Genomic DNA, 27,412 nt, shown 5'->3' with positions numbered 1-27,412 from the left:
TCAGTTCATCAGGATTATCATCCTACCAAAATATTCTGTTCTTGTCCAGAGAGGCAGACCCCCTGTATACCATTAGGTGACAGCTCTAGGATTTGTCAATGCTGTATGCACTAGTTGAAAGTGAATATAAAGCCATTTTTAATTTTGTGATGAAAAAAAAATCTGTAAGTACCGGAATGTAAAGTTGATTATGATTTGTTGGCAGGTTAGCAATTTTCTTAGTAAAAGTAGGTATTTATAAAGTTCTTTGCCAAAGTTATATATTTATAATGCTTGCATGTAGTGTCTGTCTTCACTACACTGAGTGACTGACTGCAAAGGTTCAGATTTCCCATCTCAGAAAATCTAAACTTTTGACTGCACAAAAAAGTGCTACTTTTGACACAAGAATCGCCACTCCTGTCACTTAAATTGTGTGGTTGGACCTCTTGAAGCTGCTTGATGCTGTCTCCAATAGACTTTGCATTTAAACCAAATGTCCTGATGATCAAAAGCCTTTGGTGAATGCACCTGATGTTTATTGACCTATGTGTTGCTCAACACAGGTCAAACATTTGAATTTTAAAACTTTCCCACTTTTAATCAAGTAATTCTCAACCTCTTTGCTGAGAGTATAATAAACCAGTGTCTGCTCAAAGCAAATTAGTTTTTATTGCAGCTGAGCTGTGAGCTTGACGCTGTTTACCTTTCTTAAAGTTCCCCCCTCTGTGTGTGAACAGTTCTTTTGGGAAAGCAAACGAAGGCAGCTGTCGCAGAAAAAAACTCATTTGCAGCACATGCGGAAAACAATTGAAGTAGAGGAGGGATTACCTTAAGAAGTTCAGATGTGCTTGTAGGAGAGACTTTGAGGGGTGGCATGGACGGGACTCATCAACACGTCTGCTGCTTCAGTACCTGGCAAACACAAACATGCTGTGATCACATATCATTTAGCATTGTGCAAACAGCAGTAATTAAACCTGGAAGTTAAAAAAGGGGGACAACACAAAGAGCACATGGGAAACACTAGATTCAAAAAGTTTGCACAGATATTGTTCCAACTCACAAAACCCACACCGTACTCGTTCACACCCACGGGGGCACCAAACTGTGCACACAATGAAAGAATAGCCTTAAAAACCCAGAGCAGCTGTAGGCTTGGCAGACTGCATCTTCTGAAGCCTTACTGTTTCAGCTGAATCTCCAGAGCCCCCTGAGGAGAAGACTGCTCTGCCCAGGATGTCCAGGAACGTTAACTGTCGCTGTCTGTCTTCCCGCTCAGACACTGACGGCTCTGATGAGGACGCGCTGTGCTCCTATTCCGGGGCAGGGTAATTGGCTAGAGATGATGGGCCATAAACATACATCAGAGGGGCTGCGGAGCGCCAAGCAGACAGCTAACTAAGGCTCTCCTTCTGCAGAGTGGCTCTTGTTTGTCGTGTGCACATGTACACACACGCTCTTCATTGTCTTGCTCTCCCTGGGCAATTCACGCTCTTTGAACACATTGGCTGGCCCTTCGCAACTGTAGCAGGGAGAGCAAACCTACCACTCCCCTCAATTTATCATGATAAACCCACTTTGGCACACTCTGTATATATTTCTCACCATTTTCTCAGCATTATGACCATGCCCAGCTCCCCCGGATGCTCTTTTCTGCCATAATAGTCCACTGATATATTACGGTAGCTCCAGTTTAAAATGCCTCATCGCCATAACAGATAGGGTGCCCTCTGTCTTACCATTACTACCAGAGCAAGTTGGTGGGTAATAGGCTATCCGTTCCTATGGTGCTATCACCGCCTTGCAGACTTTCCATCCCATTACCATTGCACAGCGGTCATAATAAGCAGGGAGATTCCGACAGTCAGGACCACAGCTGTCTTAGTGGAGGTCAGTCATGTGAGTCTCTAGTGGTTCAGAGAAAACAGGACTGAGTGAGGAAGTATAAGGTGTGCCGTTTCTTTTTTTTTCTGTCAGAACGATTAATAAAGTCACCCTAAAAACAGCTAAAAGACCTGTTAGAATATGGCTGGAGGGGTGCACACTTGGGAAAGGTTTTTAACTTTTAATTATGCCGCCATGCTCAGCATACAGTTTTTTATTTTGTTTCAAGATGGACTAATTAGACAATTTTCCGCTTGATCGACCGTGAGGTATGGTTTGCCAACAGAGGCTGATTCAAACGGCAATTTAATATTATGGATTTCTGCACCATCTTGCCCTTCTGTGAGACCCTGATATTAGGAACCTTTCGGGGTAGATAGTTGGAGCGATAATCCTGCCATGTAGTGTCTTTATAGTGTTAAGTATGTTGTGACCCTCCGATCACAGATCAGGGAATTCCAACAAGTTGGATAGTCTTGGACCGATATTCTAAAACCAGCTAGAGAATATTATAAGGTAGGATGATAATCCTGGTGACCTAACTGCATGGAGGATGTTTTGAGGTGTACTCCCTCCCGTCAATCATTTTATTTCCCCGTCACCACATCAAAAAAAGCAAAGCCACTTCCTCAATTGCCTCTGCCATAGTCGACTCATCTGTAAAAGGCTGGAGAGAATGCTGTACAACCAAAACTGTTCTATCCATATTTTTTTTATTGCCATGTGTTGGGCATCTTAAGTTTTGAAAACCACTCAACAATTTTGAAATCCATCTTTGAGAAAATGATCAAGGTTTTATTGTATTTTTTCCCCCCTTATTTTGTTTTTAGCCAAATACTGTAGGTTAGGCAGCAGTACTCTGTGAGGATTATTTTTCTCAAAATCTGACATTTTCTTTATCAGAAACTGGTTTAAAAGTGAATTAAAAACAAGGTAAGTTCTGTAAAAAGCTGTTTGAATAAAACCATGTTTTCAGTAGAGGTGAATTTTCATTTCTTTTGTTCATTTTGTTTGCCACTCAAGTAGTTATCAGCACTTCAGTAGATGACATGGACGTATTCCAGCAGGGTTGCTGTTTTTTTATATTTTATTTCTGTCTGCATACTGGATTTGGAAATGTTGCTGGTTATTTGGGAAACTCGGATACATTCGGGGACTACATTGGTGGGATAAACTCTAAGCGCTGCTAATCACCCTGTATTTTTTTGTGTCAATGCTTAAACACAACTGGGTTAAAAGATTAAATCCTTAGCAGGACTTTGTAGAAAATGATGACATTTGACAAAGTAAATAAAAATCGAGGAAATCAACAATAAACAGAACAGTTTCAATATTTTGTCATTTCACTGTGACATTGTTGAAGGTGGATGAGCTCCAAAAGACCAGAAGGCTAACGACCTATTCTCTCATACAGCAAGTGATTGTTAACCTGGGAGTAGCTAGATTTATATGTGTAGAACTGATCTGAGTTCTACGTTAACAATCTGGGATGACATACATTCAGTCTGTCCGTGAAAAGGAGGGACGTTTAGTACAATACTGCGAGAATGACATGACAGCTAGTATCTGCTTTCCATAATAGAATTGTGACGTTTCAGACTTAATAGCTTCGGCAACTTGGCCGTCCACGATAGCGACCAATGGAAACACAATGATCATAATGAGATTTCTTTGTGACGAGAAAATGACGCTATTTTAGCTAAAACCGAGTTAACTGTATCGGCAGGTGAGTCCTCCAGCTTTGCCATGTGTGTAATGCTTCAGCAAGGTTGTTCTGACGGCCGTCATTCCTACGTGTCCGCCCTAAAAAACACTGCTGGCATGTCATTGGTCCGACTCACTGGTTGTTACGAGACAGACATATTAGCAGGAATCCTTTAAGATGGATATGTTGTGACACTGAAAACTCAAATCTTGCGACAATCCAGCTTGCAGCGCAAGGTAAAGTGATTTTAGCAAACAAACACTCAAAATATTTGTGTCAACATTCTGTAACCTGATAATAACAAACTTTTTTTTTTGTCAATGAATGCTGCACCTTTAAAAAAATATTTTAATAATTTTGCTGTTTTCTGATTTTGTTTTCAAAAAATATATAATTTCAAATTTAGTTTACATATCTATTTTTTATATTTCGTTACACAATCTATTTTAAAAGTTTACATATTTTCATATTGCATTGAAAAATAAATTCAGGTTATATGTTTATTTTTTTTTTTCAAATTCTGTTTTTCACATTGAGTTTTATGAACTGCGTTCTTTTCAAATTGATTTTACAGATGACATATTTTATACTGGGGGAGGATTTCCTCTGGATTGACAAGAGAAGACACATTTCTGTTAGTCTGCTGGACATTAGCAACAACATTTTTATTGGTCATATCAACAGCAAGCTTTTGTTTGGGCTTGAAGTAAAGACTGTGATTTGAAAAGCAATTTTGTAAAAGTGCAATTTGTAAAATCCAATCAGATTGTTTTTTAACAAAAGTAAATATATTGATTCAATCATAAAAAAAAAAAACAGTTTGAAAAATAAATGTGAATTGAAAAATAGAAAAAAGAAAAAAATTATCTGGGAACACAGCAGGCTCCCTCTTCACCATTTTATGAACGTTCATGTCTGAACTGCATTCTTTTTCTTCCAAATTTCAGTCTACAAAATGTGTTTTTTGCAACAATAAAGCAACAGAATTCACTCTATACAAACCCACAATCAGCTCTTCAATGAACTGATAAGGCAGATGGATCCAGCCACCAGACTCAACCCCATCATCATGATATTAACCTTGTAAAGTGCTATATTGTAAATGTGTCCTATATGGTGGTCGTTTTCAGAACCAGCCCTAGAAGCCAAGATAGTATATCAGAAGAATCTGGCTTTAAATCATAATAATGCTTAAAGACTGCATTGAAAGAGAGAGAGAAACCTTCTACAGAAATTGAGACTGTAGAAGGTTTGTGCAAACTCTCCAAATGCTGCTCCGGAATAAAGTGTTTGTCTTTCCCAGCACAGCTTCTCCACAATTATCCAGGGCTTCCCAATTAGGATTTCCCAAAATGAAGTCAAATTTTGGAAGTGTTTCTAGGACTTCATTTTTTTTATTCTTCAGACACAATTGGCAACCTGGAGACCCGGCCCCATCATCAGTAAACAGAAATTTCAAGGAGCAAAGTATATCTGACGGCAAGAAGCGAGAGAGCGAGAGACAGAGCAACATGCTCATTATTCAGAGAGACACTCGAGGCCACAGGAAATGGCACACTTCATTTTTCTTGTCAAACTTCTCCTGGCTTAATGGCATGCTCACAGCAAGTGTTGAAGCAAAGGGATGGCACGGCCGAGACGTGGAGAGCAGGCCTATCGCGACGACCGCCACCGCCCCAAACTCCTCCCAGCGGCAGACCACCTGTGTTGCCGAAGCTGCTGAAGGTCTTTTTTTACGTCGGCAAAATAAAAGCCTCATCCTTCTGGAATGTAGACAGCGAGTACAGCGTGGGGCAAGCTTTCGCAGCCCAACATGAAATATTGTCTCAATTACAGTCTAACTATGGAGAGGCACAGATGCTCCTATTGTTTCTCCCTTTGCACATCCTCCAGAACCGTCCCTCATTATTGCCTTCATTACCGGTGCCATCGATATGGCAGACGGCTGCCAGAAAACCTAGATGTATCCACAACTCATGATGCAAACACCAATTAATCATCCGTCTAGCAATTACACAATGTTCCTTGTATTGATTTCAAACACTGACACTTTCTGTATTTAATTTATATGCTAGCAGCTCCGACCACAGAGGGAAACAGAAGGCATGCAAAGCAATCTCTCTCCATAACCAACAGAACCGGAGCTGTGTTTTGATCTGAGAAATGATGGGGCAGGTGTTACGGTACGGCCTCATTCCACTGCGTTCCAATTTTAAGGCATGGCAGTGGGCTGCGGTGTCAGACAGCCTCTTTTGTTTAACTCCTAATTGGAGTAATTTATTGTCCTAACAGGCAGAGCAGCTGTAGCTTTACAGCATCGCACCAATTAAAACCAGATGCTGGAGTGAAAAGATGGGGCTGAACGTGACTGGAGGACCAATCGCTGATATTAATTCAGATCTCTGTGAGCTGAATGTGACAAGCCGGGATGAGAAGCTGCCTATAATGCTCTGCTTTTACAGTCACACCAAAAATGTGGAGTTTCCTGACAGAGGTTGCAATCAAATCACTTCAACGTCACGCATCGTTTCTAATAATGGAGGCTATTATCTGCCAGACTTAACAATGAAACTGAATTTTTCGAGAACACCTTATTGCCTCTGCAATAACTGAACTTTGAAATCTTTCTCTCCGCCATCAAACTGTAGTTTGTCGCCATGAAATGGCTTTGATCAAGCACTGGGTGAAAATGAGCGTGCAGTCTGGGGAGTGAGGGAAGCGACCGGAAGAAAATCAGGTTGTAGTGAATATCTCTCCAGGGCAGAGCTAACGTCGCCAGACCGCGCTCGGCCTTGACTGCTTGTTTAGTCCGGGCTCTTTAGACAAAGAGCCCCAGGGACAGAAGCAAATGTGAGTAACAAGGAGAGCTGGAGGAGTCAAAACCTTGTTACACAGATTCACAGACAGAGACTTCTCTGGCCTAACATATTGAGGCAGATGGCATTGAATAATGAGAATTACCCTGTCGAGGTGTCTACTCTTTAGCTCATCTGTCATTTCTGTGGGATTTAATAAGGTGTTTGTTTCTTCTGGCACACCAATGGATAGCTGGGCTTTTCTATCTATATCACAAAGTGCTGCCATTTGGTAAATATTGTTTTTTAATGGGAACTTTAATGTGCTATCAATAAAATATAATGGATTCTGTGTATCACTGTTGTGTCAAGATATACAGAAATAGTGTTTGGATGTTTTGCCCAGTTTCCATCAGAATGATTTTGATAAATTAATGTACTAGGCAGAAAATCCTTTGAAGCCATCATCTCCAGTAGCTGTTTTTTATTTGCACAATTTTTAAATTTGAGTATACTATTTATTCAACAATGTTATAACTGTTTTTTCATCATTGTTACAGGGAAATAACACTTTTTTATATGCAATCTAGAGTAGGATTTAAACAAGATACTTTATAATCAAAACAATTTATTTTAGCATAACTTTCCTTTTTTATCAGATTTTATTTTTTTTAAGTTAGCTTACAGTCTTTTCCAATTGTATTTCACTGATTACATTTTCTTCACTTTTGGGTCTCCACCATTGGTTCATCAAAATATAATAATAGCAATAACAATTTTATAATAAAAGTATACAATCTGAAAAAAACCAGTTATTTGGAAAAATCATTTTGAAAAAATAAAATCTAAGAAAAGAACCGAGTCACTATGAAATCTTTCTCTTGTTTTGATTGAGAGGTTTTACAAAGATCTTAAAATGTTCCATTGAGAAGATGTGTCCTTCGCTTGTAACAATAATAGAAAAATACAATGTTTTTTTTTCTTGTGTTGTAAAAATATGCCTAATACAGGACCTTATTTTAATTTTTTGAACCATTGCGTGTATCTTTAAACTCTATTTGCCCTTTACCTTACTGATGATACAACTGAGTTCCCCACTGTGCTGTTACTGTGCTGTCCAGCAGTGAAGAAACGTAGTAAATAAAACGTTTCGGACAGTTCAGACAACTGACAACGACAATGTTGCCACTATGTTCCCCATGCTGATTCTGAATACATTGACCTGTTACCATGTGACAGGCTGACACACTACTAGATAGATAGATAGATAGATGATAGATAGATAGATAGATAGATAGATAGATAGATAGATAGATAGATAGACAGACAGACAGACAGACAGACAGACAGACAGACAGACAGACAGACAGACAGACAGACAGACAGACAGACAGACAGACAGACAGACAGACAGACAGACAGACATTAACATTTCATTGGGGGGGGGGTTGTATTCATATGGGCTTTTTACTATTCAAGGCGCACCAACAGAGAAGAGACTCAATTTTCTGATTAGATCTAAATGAAACAACCTTTAAATGAATTTAATTAGACATTATGTTCTGTTAAGATGAAAGCTAAAAAATCATTTTGTTTATGAAGTCCTGCAGGGTTCCCCTGTTCTGCTGCTATCCCTGCTGTGGGGGCAGTGTTATTGCTCTCAGTAGCTGCTCCTGCTGTTTAGGGAGAGAATTTCCTCAGTTACGCCTCATACAACAAAGTTTTTAATTATTATTTTGGTTTATTTGCTAAACATGATTCACTTGGTAAATCGTCATTTATTAAACACTCTGAGTCTAAAAAGATTCTAATTTCCTAGTCTGTTGAATAAAAACCTTGAATTATATTAAAGGTGTAGTGGAAGATGTTCTTCTGGCAGATGGATCATCTAAATAATTGGTCCTCCTACTTATCAATCATTCTGGTGATATGTAAGGCCGTCCTACGTGCTCGTCCCATTAGCTGTCTTTTTCTCTGCATGTGCACTTTCAGGCATATAGGTGTGGTGAGCTGTGGTTTCAGACAGTCATTGAAGCTCACCTTTCTCACCACGGTTCTTTGAAGGGTCATTAGAGGAAAAGTGTCTACGAAGTGTATGAAAACTGATGCCTCAGTTTCGGAGTTTCTACTGGACAGGTAAAGTTTGGCATTGTATTTGGAGAAATCCATGTCACATCACTGCTAGAAATTGGCACGTGCATACTGTTGCACACGTTCAATAGACATTCCCTCTCTGGAGTGGGTACAGAGTTGTGCATGTGCATTTTTTTAAAGTAGAGAGGGTGGGTCTTTTCAAAAATTTGCATAAATCCTCCCCTATAACTTTAAATAATGGTAGATTATCAATTCCAATGTGATATAAAGAAAATCCAATATAAAGTCAGCTTAAGGATGATAAAACTTTAGCTGATTTTATATGATACAGTGGTGTCAGATGAAGGTGTTTGTCCTGCAAAGTCCCGGCTACGGCTTTTAGTGTTATTGTGTCCTTGGGCAAGACACGTCACCCACATTGTCTACAGGTGGTGGTCAGAGGGCCCGGTGGCGCCAGTGTACGGCAGCATCGCTTCTGTCAGTGAGCCCCAGGGCAGCTGTGGCTACAATGTGTTGGCCACCATCAGAGTGTGAGAGTGTGTGTGAATGGGTGAATAACTGAATGTAGTGTGATGCACTTTGGTCAAGTCTGAGGACTTGACCAAAGCGCTATATAAGTACAGGCAATTTACCACAATTAAAATGTTTTTTGTATCTAATTGGCTTTTCTGTGTGTCTTGGTACAATACTTTTTTTTGAGTGCGGATGATAATAAACTCTTAACAACTTCAGTGAGAACACTTTGAATTGTTCTTTTTTCTTTTGTTCTGGGAAAAGGCTACATTCGTTAACCTAAAAGTAGAAATAAAATCAGACAAACATTATTCAATAGGGAGAACTTTTTTTCACAATGCGAGTCAAACTGTGTTGATATAATTATTCTATATTATTCTGGTTCCAAGTGATCCTCTGAGAAACAATTAGAAACTATTGAGCCTATGTGGAGATAATTACATCATTTGGACACAAGTGACTGAATAACATTCACACTTTCTGCTAATGAAGAGCACAATAGAGAGATGATTCATGGATTTGTCCGTCTGTTTGACACCTTCCACTATTGGTATTCAGTCTCAGCACAGAGCGCCTCTCAAACACCATGCTCTTACACAATATACAAAATCAACTTAAAACAATGAAGCAATAATTAAACATTTCTTCTTGCTGCAGTGTTAACAATAGTTAGCTTGGCGACTACACTCTGGTTCGCATTCTCACGGGGAGTCTGACTATTTGAGGGCAAAGAGCTGTAAGCCTTCCAACTGGATGCCAAGTAACCTCAGTTCTTTATGAGAATAAGGAGCTCTGACCCAATTAGCTTTGTTAAATAAAGTTCCAGTGGCTCTCATTTAACCCCCCTCCTCTCCTCCGCTTGTGTTTTTACAGTACAAAGTGATTACAGATTTAATTAGCTGAAGACCTGGCTTTAGGGAGACTTCTAAATCCATATTGATATTTCTGCAGTTGGAAAATAAAGGCCTCGGTTTTGTTATGATGACTTAATGAGGGTGTCTGTGAAAACTTACCAAGAAGAAAGGATTTGCAACTTCTCTGTGCTGCTGTTTACCTCTCCCCCCGGGGCTAATCATTACTCAACGCAAAGATGTTGAGAAAATATGCAGAGAGCAAGGAGCTGATCAATACTGTCTCTCTGATATGGATTTAAACAAACCTCCTGTCAAGATAGCAGCTTTTCTCTTTAGAAAAGATGAGAAGATAATAACTACTGTTTACCTCCCATTACACTGTTTATTAGAAATGAACTATGATTATATGAGTTTGGGACAAAAAAGCAAAGAGTGGAAGTAGAAACTTCTATTGGCGTAACTATCGGTAAGCAGAGACTGCAGTTGCTTAGGGGCCCCCGCCCTCTTAGGGGCCCTGTCACTGACACCTGGTAAGCCCCCTAAGCAATTGTGGACTAGGACGTCTCTCCGTAAATGTAATGGTGCGAAAAACGCCTCTTAAACCCATCTAATACGAGGTTGACTGACTGGACCTTATTTATACCCCAACACATTGATTTCAACATGATGGTGAGCCGTTTCAACATGGCACCAATAGCAAAGCAGACAGTGGTACTTTTAATTACTATGTTAATAACATAGTAATAATAATATGTGTATATAACATTAGGCGGTTGGTAAAAAATGCACTAATATAATATGTTTTAAACCGCAATAAAGATCTTAAAAGAACGATGAATTGGAGTATTTCATTTTTTACAATAAAACTTGGAATTATGGGTAATCCAGAGCATAGGTTAAAACCATAACCGTTACGTACAATGTGTTGCACTGGGTGGTGCGGGGCAGCGTGGGGTTGGGGGTGTTGTACTTCATATGGGGCCCACCCAAATGATGTTGCTCATGGGCCTATCGTTGTCTTAAAATGTTCTCATTAAAAAAATTGTTCCACCTTTCAACAGTGGAACAAATATTTTGTCGTGCAGATTGCATATCTGCTAACTTTAAAATACCACTAGCATAGCAGCGAGCTGTGTCCGACACAGCTGATACCTATTGGGCAAAACTTTGTTATCAAAACAGGAAACAAACTCTTTATATAACTGCTGACCAGCTACATGCACGTTTACACTGGTATTTTGAAAATGAACTTCCAGTCCTATAAGGTTTTTCTCTAAAGGTAACGTTATTATCATACACAAGACACTTTGTGGTATGAATACAAGTTTAATTAAAGCCCAAATCTGAGAAGTGAGGGAATATTCTGCAGATTAATTGATTTGACTGTAATAAACAAAGGCTCATATTTGATGATCTGAGGTTTTATATTTTTTAACAAATACAGATTTCCATTCCAAACTCTGGTGGTTAGAACACCTCTCTGTGAAGTTTTATCTAGCAGTACCTGAAAGACACACAACTATACAGCTCAGGTACACCAAATACAGAAGTTTGCAAAGATTTCAAACCAAGATTGGAAATATTTCCATTATGAAGAGATGAGAAAAAAATCTTAAACAGAATACAATAAATTGCCAATTTTAGCATGAAAGCCTTCACAGAGAAGTGATAAGAGCTCAAATGAAATCTTTTCAGACATTGTTCCCCAAGATATGCTGCCTTTCTATTTTTAACAACCTATTTTCTCAGGTAAGTAATGTAAAAGCAATGTGCTGATAGTTTCTTTTTATCTTGACTGTACTCAGCGTACAATTCATAACTGAACAGCAGACCAGAGGAGCTGTGAGGTAAAGTGCCGACGCAAGAGAGGAAATGAAAATGAAGGTGGAGAGAGTGGAGGTGTCAAAGCAGCTTGTCAAACTCCCCGCACGTACCATGAATATTTCGCCACAGAGCAGCACCCCTGGAGACAAACAAAGACAAAGAAACTGAGACAAATAGATTCTGTAGATAGATGCAGCAGATAGATGGCCGTATGGATGACCCTCTTTTTTTCTCCTATCGTATACCCCACATGGATAGCTGTCTCGGTCTTCATCTTGCAGCAGTAAATTTTACGAGGCAGGCCTGACAGGGAGAGTTCTCCACAGCTGACAGCGCTGGCTTCAAGCTCCAACTGAGGCTGTCTGAAAGCTCAGCTACATTACACAAGCAGGTGACACCCAGGACAGGTTAGATTAGCACAGGCGCTGCTTTCATATACAGGAGACAACACCCACTAATGCTGATTAAATGGAAAAACAACATGAAACAAGTAGAATCTGATGCAGTTTGCTACTGGAAGGAATCATTTGTCATGAGAAAATATTTTGTGGAAACGAATCTATGCTGATGCAAGTATTTGTTTGGAAGCCTTTAAAATTTCCAGTTATTTTATTTCTATAATTAAAACCCTTTTTCTAAGAAGCCAGAAAAGGCGCTGCAGTGAGCAGACTGTACTCCGACTGCGTCAGGACTGGAGTAATAGAGCTTGGCCCCTCCCAGTATTAGTGGTCATTGGTGCACCCTAGATTGTTACATTTTTCTCTGATTTAGGACAAAGATAGAAAAAGAACAGTTTTGGACATGGTTCTGCTCACTAGAATACATGGACAGTCAGGTTGTAACAATTAAATATGTCACCCAGGAACCTGTTATAATCATAGGTGTTTGAAGACAGGGGCCAAAAGGGGTCAGTGTCCCTGTAGAACTGGTCCTGGTCTCTGTACTGAGGACAAATAATAAATATTTCATTTATCTATTTATTTATACATGTCCTGTCCCTGTATCATTTTAGCAATGAGAATGGATTTCTGGGCAAAGCGTAATAGTCAAAAAGATTTTCTTTGAAAAGTGGACCATCGTGGCTGTTGCTATAAGGTTCCACTTGGTAGTTGTGTATGAGACTTTATTAGAAGTTGCTTAGAGAAAAAAACATGGAATAAACACAGAGACAGAAATGGAGTTAAGAAAGGGATAATTAAAAGAATTAAAGGCAGAAGAGAGACAGAGAGAGAAAATGAGACAGAGCGAGAGAAAGGGGACAAAATGATGGAAAAGAAAAGGAACGATGGAAAAAATGGGAAATACAGAACCAAGCCTACAAGTCTGCTTCCACACCAGCAAGAAACAAGAAAGAAGGTCAAAAAAGCAAAGCACACCAACCACGACAAAAAAGGCAATATCCCATGGTTATGCAGAAATACATGTATAAAAACAATTAAAGCAAAACTTACTAAGATTACACAATGTTAGTCAGAGCTATATTTAGTCAAAGCTGAAGCTTAGAATTGAGACTGTGTATTAGTGAACAACTGGATCAGAATGCCTGGGGTGTGCACTCATAAATGTGCTTGTGTATATAAAGTTTATAAAGCTTAGGAAATATGCTCAATAGCATGTGTGAAGGGCCTCAGCTCCACCCCGAAGACCCCAGGGCTGACACAGAGGAGACTAAATCCATAGATATTCAAAGGCACCCCAGAGTAAAAGCACACAGGGAGGGCAGACAGAGGGATGGTCACACCCACACAAGATGAACAGACGAGAGCCCAAGGCTGAACCCCAGAGGCTTTGGAGCTAATGCCCCAGAAGCTGCAGTGACAAACCTATGGGCGCCAACGGCAGCTGGTCTCACCCAAAGCAGAACCGGTCATTTTGACTTTCAAAATCATAATTATGAGATATGAAATCATAATTATGAAATATATCATACTTATAAAATATAAGGTCAAAACTATGAGATATATGTTGGGATCTGGAGGTTTGTCCACTTTCTCCATCAGAGGGCGTACAAGATCTCCTGGAGCATGAGCCGACCACACCACCTGTCTCCCATCTGCTCACCAGGAGATCCGTACTTAAGGAGGCGGAGGCTTCACTCCAGTGCCAGAGTGTTTGCCAGTAACGGTTAGCAAGCCTGAGCCAACCTGCCTGTCTGAGATCTCTGACTTTGTTAACCAAACCTGATCCCGTTTTTCTCCTCTCTGCTTCCCAGGTTGATCCTGCCTGAATACCTGAAACTCTGGAGAGTATCTCTGCCGGTGATCTGTCTGCTCGTTCTCAGTTGAACTCTGGAGAGCTGTCTCTGTCAAGTACCTGCCTGCCCGCTCTCAGAAGATTACTGGAAGGAAACTCAATCTGAGATCTGCCTGCACTCTGTAAGCTCTGCCTCCACCTCTGCCCTCAGCCTGCCGACAACCTCTGGACCCTCTAGGTTCGACCCCTCTGCTGCTCTGCTCCACTCCTGAACAGGTTCTGACCTGAACAATCACAACCTGCAAAACACCCGGACCTCCACTAATCTTTCTGTCCTCCTCAGCAGTGAACCCACTCGTGACCAGTCAAGCCCCCTCCTGGATCTGATCAAACTTTGTACATTTATTGTAAATAAATCTTTGAACTTTTCTTCTGCCTCCGAGTGTTCTGCATGTGGGTTAGACACATTAATCCGAACATGACAATATATTGATAATTTCTAATTTCAAAGTCATGTTTATGACATAGATTAATCTTTGTGATTTAAAAAAAATCACAATTTCAACTTTCAAAGTTATAATTATAATATTTAAAGATATAAGATATGAGATTCAGCCATATTTGTTAGATAACAAGCCATGATTATAGAATTTAAAGTCACTTTTATGAGATACTCTGTATCTCATTAATATGACTTTTAAATCTTCGATTAGGACATATCATGGGCCATTTTTTTTTTCACTTTCAAATGGGCGTTCATAACAATCTACCAATGGGCTTTGCTCTCGACTAACGAGCAAAGACACAACAATAAATTAGAACAATTAAAAAATAAAAATTCACTTCATGAATTTCAGGCCCTAGTGTTTTTTATAAACATATATTTCCTTTTCAACAAAGACAACCAAATTAATCTATGTGTTTAAAGTAAAAGCTTCTTAACCCACATCTCATAATATAAGCAAGTACTGTACTAACTCTAAGCTTATTTACCTCTCACGTTTATTAGAGTGATTTTGTATTTCTTTTTAACAGAGCAGAACTTTAGTCATGAAGCACTTCCCTCTTGGCGAATGTGATCCTAAGGGATTACCAAAAGTGCCACAGTTAATTTCGAGCTTCACTCAAAGCTCTTGGAATCCAATTTTCCCCTCGGAGAAGTTTATTAATTCTACATTTAGGGAAACAATGAACTTTCTTCCAGTTTTCTAAAATGGCAAAAAAAACTTAATTTAACAACGCTTCCAGTGGAACAAGACAAATCTAGCAACAAATACTAGGAATTAAATTGTCCCAGACATGCTTTAGAGCGAATATATGTTTTCATTTAGCCAGCTTGGAATATTGCGATTTAAGGAATGCAATGTATTCTGATCAATAGGCAGGGGCCCAAAGGGCAGCAGGGGTGGAGGACCACCAGAGCTGTAAATCAGACAAGAAGCACTTACACTTACGTCAACTGTGTGTCCGCTGGGCCATTATCTGTGGGTGCGTTCACACATCAAAGTGGCAGGGGTCTTCCAGGCTAAAAAGGAAGAAGAAACAAAGGGCCATTAAAGCCCAGGAACAAACCCAGCTCTGAGCACACACTTAAACACAGCTGCATGAGGACTGCAAAGAGAGTTTAGGACCCACAGAGAGCAGAGACCAGAGGAGAGGGGACGCAACATCGATTTCCCCCCCCTCTGAAGTGCCAGTTCATCATTCTGTGAGACACACACTATCGATCCCTCGCCTTTCGTTTGTTTGTAATTTTGGGGGCTCAAAACTGTTCACAAAGATAGATCCTCTCATATGCCACTCCTTGACAAGATGAAGAAACGAGGGATCAAAGGATGTGTGGAGATGACCTCATTTAGCAAGGTGCTCCTCACCCTGCTGGTTTTTGTTGCATTGTTTATTATAGAGGCTTTAAAGGGAGAGCTTTCAGGGTTAAACTTTATTTCTTTTGTCTTATGAATGGTACAAGCTGGATCTGCATCCATATTTTACAGGAGTAAAGATCTTCGGCAAAGAGACATTCCAATCATATCCTTTGATCCTTCATTTCGCAAAAAAAAAAAAAAAAAATAGCCTGGAGTGATTTAATATATTTTACATTTCTTCTCAACAAATAATCTTTTATCTACTTCCATCTTTGGCCACAGAATGTATGTCCACAAACAATACAATTGGATTTCACTTTCCTCTAAAGAAATCTGGCACTTACAGTTCAGCTATTTTTGAAAGGTTATTATACTTTTTCTTCGCTTACAAGAATATTTTCTCTGTATGTAAAAATAAATGTGGTCATAGGGCTAAAACTAAGAGTCCCGCTCACAACTCATGTTAGAGAAACACTTTTTGACGCTACATGTCTATTAAACAGTGATGGGCAGTAGCGCCGCTACATGTAGCGAAGCTATTAGTTTAACTACATTTTGCAGTAGCTTGACCGTAGCGTCGCTGCTTTATTTATCAAGTAACTTTCCTGTAGCGACGTTATTGTTTTGATCAAGTAGCGACGTAGCGTCCACAAACGCTACAAAATCCAGGGCATAACTAAGAAATGAAACCAGGTTTTCTATTTCTAAACAACAATCATCCACAAAACTACTGTAAAAAGCAGTTTCAGCTGACGCTCTTATAAGTGGCGTAGTAGCACAGGCACACTCCGTAGGGTTAAACAAGCGCACCCTTTCCGAGTCTGTCGTTCTATTGGCTGGAAAGGTTGCTAGGCAACGATCCAACAGGAGTCTGAGAGAGAGCAAAACAAATCCGCAAGCAGAGCCTACGGGTTTGCGAGCGTAACAGCGCGGTTGTGCGCGAAGAGAAGGAGGCAAGCGAGAGGAGAAAATATCTGTGATAATATAGAAAATATCTGTTTAAATCTGAGAGAAGAAACAAAGATTTGAGAGAGAAGAGAAAATATTTGAGAGAGAGCGCATGTTTTGAGTGTGAGCATTATAAGTTTTGAGAGCAAGAAGATGAAATTATTTTCTCTAATTGAAATGATGTGCTCTTGCATTATGGCAGGATAATTCTCCCATATGTGCCACTAAGATACTCTAATTGGAGAGCTGTAGTGAAACTTCGATATTGTATTTTCATGGCCTAGTTTACCTGACAGGATAATTACATAAATCTGTTTTTAGGCTTTGCACAGATAAGATTTTTTATGGAGGAACAGCTCTACCGTATATAAAATAAATACATAAATAAATAAATGCTCAATAAATAAATAAATAAGCATTCAATTAATTGCCTCCAAAAATACAATGAATAAATATGTAGGTAGAAATTAAATTATATGGTGAGACATATATTTATATATGTATCTCTTAATTAGCTTCTTTATTTTTTCACCTTCTTTTGTAAACAGTTTTGTTTGTTACTTGAATCAACTGTTTAATTGAGGTCTGAAGAAGTTTTCTCTAAGGGAGACCCTAAAGAAATAAGATGCCTTTTGTAGGGTTTTGTTTTCCCTAGAGATGTCCATTGAATGCAAACTCATAGCCATGTCTCCATGTGTAGAACACTACACAGTACCTTTCATTTGGTTCTAATAACAGCAGATTGTTTACTAGTTTGTCTACTAGTAAATACTTTAGTTTTTATTTTAATATGCTGATCATAAAGCAATGTTAACACTGTGTTATGTCATTGGCTGATCTTTAATAAATATTTTAACCAGTGCATCAGACCCATTTTGAAAAGATATTAGGTTGGTACAACATTAAGTAGCTTCTGATGTAGTTAAGCTACTTTTAACACATTAGTGTAACTTAGCTTGCTATAATTCTTTAGGTGGTAGCTTTTGTGTAGTGAAGCTTAATTTATTGTTGAGTAACTGATAGCTTAGCTCACTACACTGGACAAGTAGCTTGCCCAACACTGCTATTAAAGAACTATGCTGTCTATGACAACATATACCAGATAAATTAACCAATAAGCCTTCTGATAATCCATAAACCAGAAGCAGTTTTCTTTAATCATTAATTTTAACTATGAATAATTTTAAAATCAAAATAATGATGAAATAATAGTAATTGAAAAGGGGTTGAACACTTCAATATGTTCATAGTTTAAACATTCTGAGTGGCACCACTGATATGATATTCTAATTATATTTTAGATGTTGTTGAACAATCCAAGAGATACACTAATACAAACAAATCAAAGCAATTTTGTGCATAAATAAAAATCCTGGTAAAAATTGAACTGACATAGGAAATAAATACTAAGAATATGGAGAAAACAGTGTGTAGCAGAAAATGTTGGGAGTATCGGCATTATTAATTGCGTTAGCTTGTCACTGATAAAGCAATCTAACTTATTACTTATCACATTTTGGTAATGCCATTACATTAATTGCAACCTATTGCAACCTTTGACCTCCTGCCCAATTTGATGCTGGTGTGCTAAAAGATTTCCTTATTTATGAAATTAGAACCAAAGTGTAACTTTACATAATGCTCAACATTCCTCATTTTAGGGAAGACAATGCTTGTTGTAAGAGTTGTCATAAAATACAACTTGTTTCCTGTATTTTTTTGGACTTTATTCTCTTAATATTCCGACTGTATTCTCGTAATTTTATGACTATTCTCGTTTTGACTTTGTTCTTGTAATATTATGACTTTATTCACAAAATTTTACCACTTAATTCTCCTGATTTTATGACTTTATTCTTGTAATATTATGACTTTATTCTTGTAGTGTTATGACTTTACTCTCATAATTTTGTGACTTTATTCTTAGAATTTTACAGCTTTATTTTCATAATATAATTACTTTATTCTCATAATGTTATGACTTATTTTCTGTTATTTTACGATTTTATTCTCATAATTTTATGATTTTATTCTCATAATGTTAAGACTTTATTCTCGAAATAGAAAAAAAATCTTATTCTTGTAATATTATGACTTTATTCTCGTAATTTTACGACTTTATTTTCATAATGTTATGACTTTATTCTCATAATGTTACGACTTTATTCTCGAAATAGAAATAAAAATATCTGTAGTCTGTCCCTAATACTGCGTCATAAATAATCTTATTCAATAGGCAAATAGTCTTACTATGCTTCTCAAATCGAGGAAAATGCAGACCAAGAAAAACTTGACTTGCTTAGATTGCAATGCAACATTGACTGACAGCTGTAGGCCAATATGTTGCCTCTGCTTTGCATGGATTCTGTTTCTCTTCATATAGAAATATTTGGATTATGCAGCCCTGCTGTTTTTTTTTTTTGTTCTGAAATAGTGTAACCCCTGTTTAATTCTATAGCAAAGTCTATTCTGTTTCTTTAATTTGCTTAAAGAGCATTATTGTTCAGCTTCATATCTATTTTATAGCCAGTTAAAAGCCATCAATGTGCAAAAATAATAGGTTCTGCCTGCCCCTTTCAAGAGACCTTGAAACACCCAGGAACTTGTTATTTTCCTACCTCCAAACCTCTTGAGACGCATTTTCACACTGTATTCTCGGAAAAAAGTTAGCAACTGACATTTGATTTTGTAAATCTATTGGGAGAATTTATTTGCAAATTGGGACTGTGTTTGATTTGCTTGTGGTTTGTGGGTAGGGCCAGATGCCAGCAGTGTGTTAGTAAGCACAGCATCCACTGCAGCCTATTTCCCAGTTACATCCATCGCTTCCAGGAAAAAATTAGACCCGAGAAGAACCACCCACATACTACCATAACAACCTTATCTCTAACCAACCCCCCGTCCACACACACACATATTCAGAGCAGCAGAGAGGTATCACCTGACAATTCCTACGGAGAATACTCCAAGGTCACCATCGCCTGGAAAACATCCTTTAACCAAAGTTCTGAGAGCAAAGCAACACCTCCGCATGTTCACAAAAAAGGCTAAACTAATCCCTGTGCTTAAATAGCAGCATTCTGATTGTTAATTCTAATTAAATATGTGGGTTTGAATTTCTATCACCATCCAACTATTTAAAAAAATATATGTGATGCATCTATGAGAAGAATATGATGATTAATGTGTAGAATAAACAAAGAATACACTCTCTTTCTTTCTTTCTTTCTTTCTTTCTTTCTTTCTTTCAGTGAAATCAGTTTAAATGTTATTTCAAGCACCAAGTATTTGTAAGACAAGTGTTGTGTAGACAAATAATGCACTAACATAAAAAAGAGCAGAAATGCTAAGGTATAAAACAGCAGCAGTTTATTTATATAGTCTCAGTGTGTCTGCTTCGCTGACTCTATGTTGATGTTGCTGAACTTCCCACTGAGCAGGCGCAGGGCAAAAAGAAAAACTTTGCAGTCCTTTTCCCATAGAGAAAAGCAACTTTAGCAGAATCAGCAGAATTGAACTGCATGTAGAAACTCTTTTATTTATTTATTTTTTAAAACCTCAGAATTTTGATCATAAATGTGGGATCAGATTTTTCTTTGTCTGGTTAGGATTCTAATAAGAGATTTTTAGCAATTAGTATCTCATGTGTAGCAGGTGACTTTCTTCGTTAAGCTTTACAGGTCAACTGGTACTCCAAGAAAGGCCAAACGCAAAAGGACTTCTGCCGTTGTAAAGCGATTCCAGCTAAAGAAACTATTCAACATTGCAACCAATCACATCTGTACACCTTTGTCACATTTGCATTAGATGTTTATTTACATAGAAGTGCTTTACTTTGAAGACCATGGCCGTCCGTGGGCTGGAACCTTGCACAACCACTTTCATTCTCTAGCATAAAAAGATATCATAACGGTGATTTATTGGAGCAGACAAAAAAAAAAACACCAGCCGTTCAAGGAAACTCTGCTTTGTTGAGCTTTATACAGCCATAAGAGGAACACATCCAGTGAAGAGTGTGTCGCATCTCATAAATTAATATCTGTCAAATGATGCCTTACCAGAGCCAAGTTTACCATTACCAGCCCTTAGTGGTGGATGATTCCTTAAAAGACGACGCACCAACGAAACACAGCATGGTAAAAATATTGGTCAGGCATAGGAGTTAGCTGCCCCCAGCCTGGTTTTCCTTCAGGTAGCCCAGATATGTTTCACATATATTGGATGGAATTAAAGGAACAGCACTAGACTGGTTTAAATCTTATCTATCTGATCGAATTCAGTTTGTTCATGTTAATGATAGATCTTCAACACGCTCAAAGGTTACCTGTGGAGTACCACAGGGATCAGTGCTAGGACCAATTCTCTTTACTTTATACATGCTCCCAATTGGTAGAATTATTAGACAGCATGGGATTAATTTCCACTGTTATGCTGATGATACCCAGCTATATCTGTCTATAAATCCAGATGAAGCTAACCCATTACATAGATTACAGGCATGTCTGAAGACATAAAAACCTGGATGACTCTTAACTTTCTGCTTCTGAATGCAGACAAAACAGAAGTTATAGTCTTTGGACCAGAGTCTCTGAAAAAGAAGCTGATTAGTCAGTCACTTCATTTGGATGGGATTAAACTGATTTCAGATAATAAAGTAAAAAATCTTGGTGTTATTTTTGATCAGGACCTGTCATTTAAATCCCATATCAAAGAGGTTTCTAGAATTTCCTTCTTTCATCTGAGGAACATTGCAAAAATTAGAAATATCCTGTCCAGGGGTGATGCTGAGAAACTAGTCCATGCATTTGTTACTTCAAGGCTGGACTATTGTAATTCTTTACTATCAGGAAGTCCACAAACTGTAGTTAAAAGCCTTCAGCTGATCCAAAATGCTGCAGCCAGAGTTCTGATGAAAATTAAAAAGAGAGATCATATCTCTCCTATCCTGGCTTCTCTTCATTGGCTTCCTGTTAAATCAAGAATAGAATTTAAAATCCTCCTTCTCACATATAAAGCCTTAAATGGCCAAGCTCCATCTTATATCAGAGATCTGATTGTTCCTTATGTTCCTAACAGAGCACTTCGCTCTCAATCTGCAGGTTTACTAGTGGTTCCTAGAATTTCTAAAAGTAGAATGGGAGGCAGATCTTTTAGTTATCAGGCTCCTCTCCTGTGGAACCAACTACCAGTTTTAGTCCGTGAGGCAGACACCCTGTCTACTTTAAGGCTAGGCTTAAAACTTTCCTTTTTGATAACGCTTATAGTTAGGGTGGCTCAGGTTATCCTGAGCTATCTCTATAGTTATGCTGCTATAGGCTTAGACTTTTGGAGGACATAGGGACCCCCATTTCATCATTCTGCTTCATTCTCTCTCTGTTCTCCTAACTGCAGAATCTGTTAGTTCAATCTCTAACCTTCTGCTCTCTCTGCTTTTCCTCAGAGTAGCTTTGCCTCGTCTGTTCCTGTTTGGCTGTGACGTCATCCTGGAAAAAAACATCAGCTGTGCTGCTTCTATCAACACCCTTGTTAATAGATGTTGGAGATCGGCCTGTTTTCCAGTGTGGTCCTGTTTCTCTGACCGTGACTGAGTGGATGTGCTCTCTTCGTCCTCTGGCATGGGAGCTGCCTTGGAGCTCGTCTGCCTGGCTGTGTGTTTCCTGGACGGGGCCGCCTTTTACAGCTGCTTTTTGTATCTCTGCTTCTGTCTCCTTGAACCCCAGTCGGCCTCAGCAGATGGCCGCTCACACTGAGCCTGGTTCTGCTGGAGGTTTCTTCCTGTTAAAAGGGAGTTTTTCCTCTCCACTGTCGCTACAAGCATGCTTAGTGTGGGGGGTTGTATTTGAGTCAATGCAATCAACTGGTTTTCCTTAGATAGAAAACTTTGTATCAATTTGACTGTATGATCTGGTTGAACTGTAAAGTGCCTTGAGATGACATGTGTTGTGAATTTGGCGCTATATAAATAAACTGAATTGAATTGAATATATGAGTTCTCCATGTTCCCACATCTACAATGTTCTTCACTGTGAATATCAACAGTCTTCTGTCCTTTTAAAGGTTGTTATTTAGGCAGTGGTGTCAAAAGTTCACACATTTGTTACTTAAGTACGTAAAAGAATAAATACTGCAGTTTAAAAACACCCAAGTAAAAGTTGAAGTATCAACTTGACCTCTTTACTCAAGTAAAAGTAAAAAAGTATTTGCTCCAAAACTACTTAAAATAGTATAAAGTAAACTTTAAAAAAAACAGCCAGATGCCACTATATGAATTGAAAGCTCAATTTTTCGACTATTTTAAAAAATTCTTTTAGAAAAGGCCAAGATGGTTATTGGTCTCCGTCTCCCGATACGCTCTCGCCTGTGTCCGACCTTTCAGACATTTCAACATCTTTTTCTGAATCCCACATTGTAGCATGGCATAGACAATTCACGTTAGCAGTTTGAAGAACACCTGCTTGCTTCTGATGATTTCCTTTAGCTAACCAATGAGTGTTTGCGTTCTATGACTCATCCAATCACACTAGTTTTCACTAGATGTGGATGGAGCCAATGATCTGCATTGGATGGAGCACATGACGGGAAATAAAGATTTAGAAACATTAAACCAAAGCCAAGAGTAACGAGTAACGTTTGTTTTAAAAATGTAAGGAATAGAAAGTACAGATACTTGGGTGAAAATGTAATGAGTAGAAGTCAGAAGTAGGAACAAAAATAAGTAATGGAGTAAAGTATAGATACCTAAAAAGTGTACTTTAATATAGTAACAAAGTATTTGTACTTCATTACTTGACACCTCAGCATTTAGGTGTGATAAGAACATCCTTCTGTTTGATCTCAGTCTAAACAGTCATTAGCTAATAACCGTATATTTCACCAACGTAAAGACAATGACTGCTGTTGACACAACTCAGTAGCACATCTTTGGACATACAAAAATCTTTTGTGACCAATATCTGATGTCCAACTTTTGCAAATCTTATTCCTGCTTTTTATGATTCTATCCTGCTCTTTTTTTTATTGTTTCTTTCAGGAGAATTGAGACTTTGACATTACATTTAAACAGACTATAGCATTTTATACTTTACACTAAAACGAATGAACACGTCTCTGTACAGTAGGTAGCAGGGAATATACCTAGACTCAATCTGATCTGTTGTAGAGCATTTGTGTGTGATTTGTTTTATGTGTGTCGTAATACCACAAGCCATAATATTTAACATAGGTGGAATAGGGTGATAGCTGGCTTTGCTCTGCTCTCCAAAATAGGAACACCCCTCTCCAAGACACTGCCAAGGTAGGAGCTTGAGTCTCACAAAGGACATCTGAAACCCCCCTGCTGAGCCATTTCCCATGGAAACTTTTCCAAGGAGGCTGTTATGGTAGGAGAACCATCCGATTTAGAGGCTCGCAACCAGAACACATGGCCAAGGGATTACACTCATCAGCTCTGTTCAAAGAAAAGCAGACCTGGCTACACAGGTCATTTAAAGCTGGCTAACCAGATGCTAACATATTTAGATTTCATTATATTTGATTTCTAAAATATGACCAAAGAGTCCATTAAAACAAGTCCCCTCGTATCTCCTAGTTTTTAGCTCCATTATCTTAATGAACGAAAATTTAGCAACACAGGCTAAATAATCTGTTATTCAAGTGGTTACTGTTTAGGTTTATAATTCAATAACATTTTATTTACCTCCTGTATTTGCATTGTGACTTGGTTTTAACACATTCTAAATGTTCTAAATCAATTTAAAAACTATTCTGACCTCATTTCAAACTCTTGAAGATAAACCTTGATTCTTAAACAGAAAATCCATGCTGATTTTATTCTTTCTATTCCAGGGGTTGGCATCCTGCGGCCCCAGAGCCTGCATACAGCTTCTTAATGCCCGCTTTTTCAAAAATGTATGAACATGGAAAAATATGTATTTTTTTGCTGTTTTTTTTTCTAATATGGAGTGCAGGAGGTTAAACAATCCATTATGTTTTCCATTGCTGTAAAAATTTGTACAATGAATACATTTAAGCAAAAAATGTAAAGAATTCTGTCAATGAAGATTTGCATCATAGTCTGCAACAAACATTTTAGCGCATTATGGTGCCAGGCAGGTGGCTGTTGTAAATAAACCGGCGGCTGTGTCCTGGGCCATGGATCCCAAAGGGAAAAAAGGAAGATAGCTGATGAGAACAGAGGATTCAAAGAAGAATGGACCAAATAATTTGCTTTTATTAACAATGAGGAAGGATTGCCTGCATGTTTGCTTTGTAATGAGAAGTGATCAAATAATAGAAAGAGTAATTTTGAATGTATTTCCTGAGAAAGTAAACGCATTTCATCCTTTGTCCTTTCATATTAACACTATGGTATACTGTGCCTAATCTAAAGAAAGAAACGACTAAAATGGGGATAGACATGGTTTAATCATATTTTGCCAGACTACTCTTATTATGTCCGATAATGATGTCAGACAAGTGGAAAAAAATTAAAAAGCATATATATATTTTTGCAAAGATGTGTATTAGCATTCTTTAGTGATTTATGGATAGAAATAAATACTTTTAGTACCTTAATTACATAATTTATGGCGACCTGAATGATTATCTGCTTGCACATGTGCAAATGGGTTGATGGTATGGATTGTGCTTCTAGTACAGATCGGGTAGTGACAGTATTTGCTGTACTAACTTGTTAAGTTTGCCAGTTTGCAGTTTTCTTAATAATCTGTAGACTTTGCAATGTATGCAGCACGGACCTCTTATTTAAGAATAAATTGATATCTTTCCCAAAACTACAACTCGTGAAATAAAAGCTCTGTTGTTGCTGAAGCATCACTTGAAAAGTCTACGATGCAGAAAAAAACTGTTTTGTTTTTTTTTTCAAATCAATTTGTAGCATCAACTGTACAAGTCTCTGAGATACTAATGATACTAATGTGACATTTTTTTTATACGGAGCCTAAGTTTCATAAGTTCCCCTGAGGTGAGAAGACTGACAAGCCACGACACTCCGGGTGGAGGTCATCTGAGTGAGCTGGGTGCTGCATCCACCAGATGCTTTCCGCATATTTGCTGCCGACGGGGAGTCTATCCAGGGTGCTTCTTCATTCTGCCCTCCCCAGGTTTTTAAAATGTCATTTATGCCTGATGGCCATGCTCATTAGCCGCATCTAAAAAAACACACTCTGGCCATTACCAGCAACATTTGCAGTCAGGATCATGCCGAACTCTCTTGTCTGACTCATCTGTCATAGCCCCGTTCCTTGGCAGTTGGCATCATAAATGACGCAAAGCACAAATCTTTTTAATCATCTTCAACTACCTTTATCTGCTTACACTGGTGGGGTATGGGTGTTTTGACAAGGCTGTTTTATCAGTGCAGTGAGAGACTGAATCTGAAACAACATCCATCATGCTGAGGATGCGAAGGCCACTTGGGAGACTGCATAGGCAGTAGTGCGCTAAGAATTGCACTTTACCTTGGCAAGATCCCCCTGTGTAGGGCAAAACGGCAGAGAGGAGAGTTGCGCATGAGTGGGGCTGCATTTAGACAATAGCACTCAACTATCTTTTATTATTTACAGTGCCATGAGAAAGTATTTGCCCTCTTACTGAGATCTTCTTTTGTTTTCTTGTGACACTTTGTGTCACACTTAATGTTTTATATAAAGAAAGAAAATTATATAAGCTGAGATGAAAGCAGATTCTAGAAGTAGGCTTCAGTTAGTTTAAAGAAAAAGAAAGCAAAAACAACCAAACAGTCTGTTTGATGTGAAAAAATTTGTCCTCCATGTGTTGATAAAGATTGTCCTACAGCGTAACCAATGAGCACTTGAGCTGAAGGTCATCAGCTGACATGCTGGACATTTTCCTTTTGAAAGTTTTGGCAGAAAGTAGAATGTATGTTTCTCTGGCAAGCTGTCCAGGCACACATTATAACATTACTACCATGTTTGACTATCAGTATGGTCTCACATTTCTGAAATATTTAGCTAATATCACGCCATGTGTATCAGGACACATACCTTCCATAACAGTTTCTTTTTTTCTTTTTTTTGTCTGGTCAAATAATGCTTTCCAAAAAGTTTTATGGCTTATCAAAATATTTTCTAGCAAATGTGATACATGTGTTTGTCTTCTATTTGGTCAGAAGGGGTTTTCACCTTGGAACTCTTCCATTGGCCCCAGTTTTACCCATGCTATTTCTGATAGTTGAATCATGGGTCTCTTTGTGACCTGCTTGATAAGTATTCTTTAATCCTTTGGAGAAATGTTGATATGCCTATCTGTTGAAGGTTCCCTTGCAGAGAACAGCTCACTGTGGTTCAATAACGTCCAAAACTCTTTAGATAACAATGTTTCTCTTTCCACGTCAATAATTGATTTAAAAAATGTCCATGAAGTTCTAATTCCAGTATTAAGCTTTGGTCCACGTCATGTTGTCAGGCAGGTTCCATTTAAATGATTGGTTGTAATAAGATGTGCATTTGTAAAACAAATTACAGAAGGTGATATCAAGTTACATTAAGATGGGGGGGAAGCATGTATGTCATTATACAATGTTGGGCATGTAATGGATGCAATAAAAAAAGAAAACAGAAGAAAAAATTTAAAATAACTATAATTTAGAGTAAGCATAATAATAATAAGCCTCCAAGAAATGGTTACATGTATGTTGTAGTTGATCAAATAAATAGGCAAGTAAAGTGAGAGGAGAAGGTATTAATTTATAAATAAAATCTGTTTGAAAATAGA

At 38.3% G+C, this 27,412-nt stretch overlaps 1 long non-coding RNA gene across 2 annotated transcripts in view; it reads right to left on the bottom strand.

The window, feature by feature from the left end:
- Positions 1–595: 595 nt before the first annotated feature.
- LOC119773668 overlaps positions 596–27,412 on the bottom strand; it is a 143,993-nt gene continuing 117,176 nt past the window's right edge. The window contains exons 3-4 of one of the 2 annotated variants that reach the window (XR_005279443.1): positions 15,293–15,369; positions 596–894 (exon numbers count right to left, since the gene is read on the bottom strand). This is a non-coding gene — a long non-coding RNA (uncharacterized LOC119773668). The remainder of the gene's footprint in view (positions 895–15,292; positions 15,370–27,412) is intronic. The other variant, XR_005279442.1, reaches the window with a different exon arrangement.

Source organism: Cyprinodon tularosa, unplaced genomic scaffold, assembly GCF_016077235.1.
Source record: "Cyprinodon tularosa strain WSP-4 unplaced genomic scaffold, ASM1607723v1 ctg776, whole genome shotgun sequence".
Classification (NCBI taxonomy): Eukaryota; Metazoa; Chordata; class Actinopteri; order Cyprinodontiformes; family Cyprinodontidae; genus Cyprinodon; species Cyprinodon tularosa.
The sequence above is the reverse complement of the archived record's forward strand: the minus strand, read 5'-3'. Positions and strand labels throughout refer to the sequence as shown.